Raw genomic sequence first — 6,900 nt, 5'->3', positions numbered from 1 at the left:
CTTTGAGCCTGCTCCTGAAGGTCACATTGTGATGCTTCTCTGGACCTAGTCTCTTCCCATCTCCCCTTAGGAAGCATGTGACCTCAGTATATATGTATGTCCGGCCCCTGCCCATACAAATTAATGATTGGGCCAGGGCCATATACACTGCCTGCTCTTCAGTCCCTGCCCTGCCTTCTTTCCAGAACATTACCCTGGAGAGGCAAGGGAGGTCTTCCAGGGTGAAGAACAGGTGGTCACAACCCCCTCTATTCTAATGCTACTCCCAAACCCAGATCAACCCACCAGGCCTAAACAAAGAAACAGTAAGGCACTGGCAATTTCTCCTAACATCTACCTATTAGCACCCACCTAGAGGTGGTGGGCGCTACACATACACTATGAGATTGTAAAATACATGGGAAACCTCTGTGGGGAGTAGTAATGCGACACACGCAGCGGTGAACAGTGGGTGTAGCCAATTGCATACAGTGCAGGCATGTGTAATGTACAATATAGTGTATATAATGCAGGTGTGTGTAATGTACAACATAGTGTACAGTGGTGTGAAAAAGTGTTTGCCCCCTTCCTTATTTCCTGTTCCTTTGCATGTTTGTCACACTTAAGTGTTTCGGAACATCAAACCAATTTAAACAATAGTCAAGGACAACACAAGTAAACACAAAATGCAATTTGTAAATGAAGGTGTTTATTATTAAAGGTGAAAAAAAATCCAAACCATCATGGCCCTGTGTGAAAAAGTGATTGCCCCCTAAACCTAATAACTGGTTGGGCCACCCTTAGCAGCAACAACTGCAACCAGACGTTTGCGATAACGTGCAATGAGGCTTTTACAGCGTCCTGGAGGAATTTTGGCCCACTCATCTTTGCAGAATTGTCCTAATTCAGTTACATTAGAGGGTTTTCGAGCATGAACGGCCTTTTTAAGGTCATACCACAACATCTCAATAGGATTCAGGTCAGGACTTTGGCTAGGCCACTCCAAAGTCTTCATTTTGTTTTTCTTCAGCCATTCGGTGGTGGACTTGCTGGTGTGTTTAGGATCATTGTCCTGCTGCAGAACCCAAGTTCGTTTCAGCTTGGGTACACGAACAGATGGTTGGACATTCTCCTTCAGGATCTCTTGGTAGACAGCAGAATTCATAGTTCCTTTTATCACGGCAAGTCTTCCAGGTCCTGAAGCAGCAAAACAGCCCCAGACCATCACACTACCACCACCATATTTTACTGTTGGTATAATGTTCTTTTTATGAAATGCAGTGTTCCTTCTACGCCAGATATACTTGGACACACACCTTCCAAAGAGTTCCACTTTTGTCTCATCGGTCCACAGAATGTTGTCCCAAAAGTCTTGGGGATCATCAAGATGTGTTGTGGAGAAATTGAGATGAGCTTTGATGTTCTTTTTGCTCAGCAGTGGTTTTCTCCTTGGAACTCTGCCATGCAGGCCATTTTTGCCCAGTCTTTTCCTGATGGTGGAGGCATGAACGCTGACCTTAACTGAGGCAAGTGAGGCCTGCAGTTCCTTGGACGTTGTTGTGGGGTCTTTTGTGACCTCTTGGATGAGTCGTCGCTGCGCTCTTGGGGTAATTTTGGGCGGCCGGCCACTCCTGGGAAGGTTCACCACTGTTCCATGTCTTCGCCATTTGTGGATAATGGCTCTCACTGTGGTTCGCTGGATTCCCAAAGCTTTTGAAATGACTTTATAACCCTTTCCAGACTGATAGATCTCAATTACTTTCTTTCTCAATTGTTCCTGAATTTCTTTGGGTCTCGGCATGATGTGTAGCTTTTAAGGATCTTCTGGTGGACCTTACTGTGTCAAGCAGCTCCTATTTAAGTGATGCCTTGATTGTGAACAGGTGTGGCAATAATCAGGCCTGGGTGTGGCTAGAGAAATTGAACTCAGGTGTGGACAACCACAGTTATAGTATGTTTTAACAAGGGGGGGCAATCACTTTTTCACACAGGGCCATGATGGTTTGGATTTTTTTTCACCTTTAATAATAAACACCTTCATTTACAAATTGCATTTTGTGTTTACTGCAGGTGTTTACTGCAGGTGTGTGTAATATACAATATAGCGTATCTAGCGCAGGAGTGTATAATGTACAATATAGTGTATATAGTGCAGACATGTGTAATGTACAATATAGTGTATATGTAGTGTGTAATGTACAATATAGTGTATATAGTGCAGGTGTGTGTAATATACAATATAGCGTATCTAGCGCAGGCGTGTATAATGTACAATATAGTGTATATAGTGCAGACATGTGTAATGTACAATATAGTGTATATGTAGTGTGTAATGTACAATATAGTGTATATAGTGCAGGAGTGTATAATGTACAAAATATTGTATATAGTGCAGGTCTGTGTAATGTACAATATAGTGTATATAGTGCAGGCGTGTGTAATGTACAATATACAAACAAGATATACAATATACAATCAAAAAATATGGGGATTTGGTTACACCATATTGCTACTGTATATGGTGCTTAAGCCCACTTGCTGCGACAAAGTACCCCATAATTAGTGGGTCCTACGCTATCCATAGAATAGGAGAGATCCTGCTTCTCTGAACCATGGGAGACATACACTCCTCTATGTGGGAGAACTAAAGGACTCCACCGATGACACAGGTTACTAAATCCTTATTTTTTAAAAATGTTTAGTTTTTTTAAATAGCCTTGCAGGAGGTACATTTTATTTTTTTTGCATGTGTGCACTGTAATATTTTGTTCTGTTGTATGGTCTTATGGCTGCACCATCTTTAATTCATATTTTAGGGTGTGCCTCCCAAATATCTTGTTTGCATATTGTATGGATTCTGACCAAATCCTTTTGGGCTGGAGCACCCCACTCCCTCATCATTGCCTCTGATTAGTGTCCACCTGTGTCATAGGTGGATTCCTTTAGTTCTCTCATATAGAGGAGTGTCTGTCTCCCATGGTTCAGAAAAGCAGACTCTCCCATTCTATGGATAGTGTAGAGCCCACTAATTATGGGGTACTCTGTTGCAGTAAGTGGGCTTAAGCACCATATAGCAATATGGTGTGATCCCCATATTTTTTTGAAAATGTTTAGGTGTTTTAACCACTTACAGCCCGGACCATTTTGTTGGTCAAAGACCAGACCACTTTTTGCGATTCGGCACTGCGTCGCTTTAACTGACAATTACGCGGTCGTGCGACGTGGCTCCCAAACAAAATTGACGTCCTTTTTTCCCCACAAATAGAGCTTTCTTTTGGTTGTATTTGATCACCTCTGCGGTTTTTATTTTTTTGCGCTATAAACAAAAATAGAGCGACAATTTAGAAAAAAACGCATTATTTTTTACTTTTTGTTATAATAAATATCCCCCAAAAATATATAAAAAAACATTTTTTTCCCTCAGTTTAGGCTGATACGTATTCTTCTACATATTTTTGGTAAAAAAAATCACAATAAGCGATTATTGATTGGTTTGCGCAAAAGTTATAGCGTTTACAAAATAGGGATAGTTTTATGGCATTTTTATTAATAATTTTTTTTTTTTTTTTTTTTACTAGTAATGGCGGTGATCAGCGATTTTTATTGTGACTGCGACATTATGGCGGGCACATCGGCCATTTTTGACACATTTTTGGGACCATTGTCAGTTATACAGCAATCACTGCTATATAAATGCAATGATTCCTGTGTAAATGACACTGGCAGTGAAGGGGTTAACCAGTGGGTGGCAGTGCAGGGGTTAAGTGTTCCTAGGGGTGTGTTACTAACTGTGGGGGGTTGGACTTTCATTTAGTGAACACTGATCTCTGCTCTAATCACATGGAGCACAGATCAGCGTCACTAGTTGCTAGGCAGAATGGAGAAATGCTGTTTACAACGGCATTTCTCCATTCAGCCGTCCCGTGAGACGATCGCAGGTATGCCTGCGGCGATCGAGTCCGCGGGACCCGCGACCGGACTCACGGGGGTCCCGACCGGCACGCAAGAGCGCCGCCGGCGGCGCGATGGCAGGGCGACATTGAAGATTGGCCATACCTGTATGCCAATATGCCTGCCCGTGCCATTCTGCCGACGTACATCGCGTGCGCTGGTCGGGAACCGGTTAAATAGCCTTGCAGGAGGTAAATGTCTTTTTTTTGCATGTGAGTTGCTGTAGTATTTTGTTCTAATGTACAATATAGTGCAGATATTCGTAATGTACAATATAGTACAGGAGTATATAATGTACAATGTAGTGCAGGTGTGTGTAATATACAATATAGTGTATATGTAGTGTGTAATTTTGGGGGGTGGGGGGAGGTCTCCTGGTGTAGTATGGGGGGGGGGACAGGGGAGTCCTCCTGTAAGGCATTGACTGAGGATAGTTAAGGTGTGCATGGTATATGGGGGGGGGGGGAGACTGTGTATATGGATGGTATATAAGGGGGGGACTGTGTATATGGATGGTATATAATAAGGGGGGGGACTGTGTATATGGATGGTATATAATAGTAGACATGTGCATTCGTATTTTCGTGCGAATGTATTTTCGTCCGAATTTCAGGTATTTTCGTTATCGTTTTAACAAACAATAATGAAAGTGCAGAATCCGAAAAACGAAAGATCCGACATAAACAAATGCTTTATTTTCGTTTTCGTTGTGACAACAGTTCGATATAGATAGGAGATTTGACATGACGCTGACAATAACAATCTGTGTCTATCGAACCTGTGGTCGAATGTGCCTAACCTTAATGCTATTAGTCCAGGATTATTCTACATAGAGAGAAAAGATTCAACATAGAGAGAAAAGATTTGACATAGAGAGAAAAGATTTGACATAGAGAGAAAAGATTTGACATAGAGAGAAAAGATTCGACATAGAGAGAAAAGATTCAACATAGAGAGAAAAGATTCGACATAGAGAGAAAAGATTCAACATAAAAAATTAATGATGATGATGAATGTTATTTGCTGATTGTAACCAAAGAGGAGGAGCAGTAAAATAGCTAAAACTAAGTACACACGTACAGCCAACTTACTTTCACTTACGATTGCTAGCAGGCATTGAATCATTTCAGAAGACAGTCAATCTTAGTTGGTCCATTTGTCAGGGCAGATAGTATGGCGGACTTAAGCCGCGTACACACGAGCGGACTGTCTGGCCAACTTAGTCCGTCAGACAATCCGACGGACAGTCCGTCATACTTTCGAATGAACGGACTTGCCCACACACGGCACTTTTTGAGCGGACTAATACGGCGGACTAAGGCCGCGTACACACGGGCGGACTGTCTGTCCAACTTAGTCCGCTGAAACACATTTCAGCGGACAGTCCGCTCGTGTGTGGGCTTCAGCTGACTTTTTCAGCGGACAGTCTGGCGGACTAAGTCTTTCGGAATTTCCGTAATATTGTCCGTCCAACTTTGGTTTCAGCGGACAGTCCGCTCGTGAGTAGGCAAGTTGGACGGACTAAGTATGGCGCATGCTCAGAAAGGATTTACACGGCCGAAGGTTGCATTGCAGTGTATTGGACGTCGTATTTCTAGTCCCGTCGTACGTGCTGTACACGTCATCGCGCAAGCTTTCAACGGACTGTCTGTTCATCGTGTGTGGTCAAGTCCGTTCATTCAAAAGTAGGACGGACTGTCTGTCGGATTGTCTGACGGACTTAGTTGGCCAGACAGTCCGCTCGTGTGTACGCGGCTTAAGTCCGCCATACTATCCGCCCTACACACGCGGAGGAAAGTCCGCTCATTTCGAGCGCGTCTCCAGGTAGGCGGGGCCCGCGAAGGAGACGTCGCTGACCCCGCCGCCTGGTATGGTCTTAAAGGGGAACCCCAACGCCGAAAAAAATTGGCGTGGGGGTCCCCCCCTAGTCCACAACAGACCCTTGTCCGAGCACGCTACCCGGCCGGCCAGGAAAGGGGGGCGAGCGAGCGCCCCCCCCTCCTGAGCCGTACCAGGCCGCGTGCCCTCAACATGGGGGGGTGCCTTGGGGAAGGGGGGGCCGCGCGGCCCCCCCCCACCCCAAAGCACCTTGTCCCCATGTTGATGAGGACAAGGGCCTCTTCCCGACAACCCTGGCCGTTGGTTGTCGGGGTCTGTGGGTGGGGGGCTTATCGGAATCCGGGAGCCCCCTTTAATAAGGGGGCCCCCGGATACCGGCCCCCCACCCTATGTGAATGAGTATGGGGTACAATGTACCCCTACCCATTCACCTGTGAAAAAAAGTACAAAAAAAACACAACACAGGGTTAAAATATTTTATTGCACAGCTCCGGGGGTCTTCCGTCTTCGGGGGTCTTCTCGCCGGACTCCTCCGCTATCTTCTTGTAGCTCTTTTGCTAGCGGAGGAGTCCGGCTTTCTTCCTCGCCGCCGGCCTCTTCTCCCGACTTCGGGGGTCTTGTCCCCCTCTTCGGTTCTTCTGCCGGGCCACCGCGCCTTCTTATAGCTCTTTTACAGGCGGTGGCCCGGTCTTCTGTCGCCGCCGTCGCCGCCGCCTTCCGTTCTTCTTCTTCTTCTCCAGGAGATGTTGCCTCGACGCTCTCTCCGGCCGGAATGCCAGGGACGCGCTCCGCTGCCACTTATATAGGGACAATGGGGCGGTGTCACATGGCTTTATGTCACATGGGTTGTCCACATGGTGACCCTGCCCCCTTATGATGTCATAGTCCCCATGTGATATCAACCCATGTGACCAACCCATGTGACATAAAGCCATGTGACACCGCCCCATTGTCCCTATATAAGTGGCAGCGGAGCGCGTCCCTGGCATTCCGGCCGGAGAGATCGTCGAGGCAACATCTCCTGGAGAAGAAGAAGAAGAAGAAGAACCGGAGAGGGGGACAAGACCCCCGAAGTCGGGAGAAGAGGCCGGCGGCGAGGAAGAAAGCCGGACTCCTCCGCTAGCAAAAGAG

This window comes from Lithobates pipiens, unplaced genomic scaffold, assembly GCF_037356315.1.
Source record: "Lithobates pipiens isolate NorthernLeopardFrog02 unplaced genomic scaffold, aLitPip1_a1.2 Scaffold_25, whole genome shotgun sequence".
NCBI lineage: Eukaryota > Metazoa > Chordata > Amphibia > Anura > Ranidae > Lithobates > Lithobates pipiens.
This window is presented reverse-complemented; position numbering follows the sequence as displayed.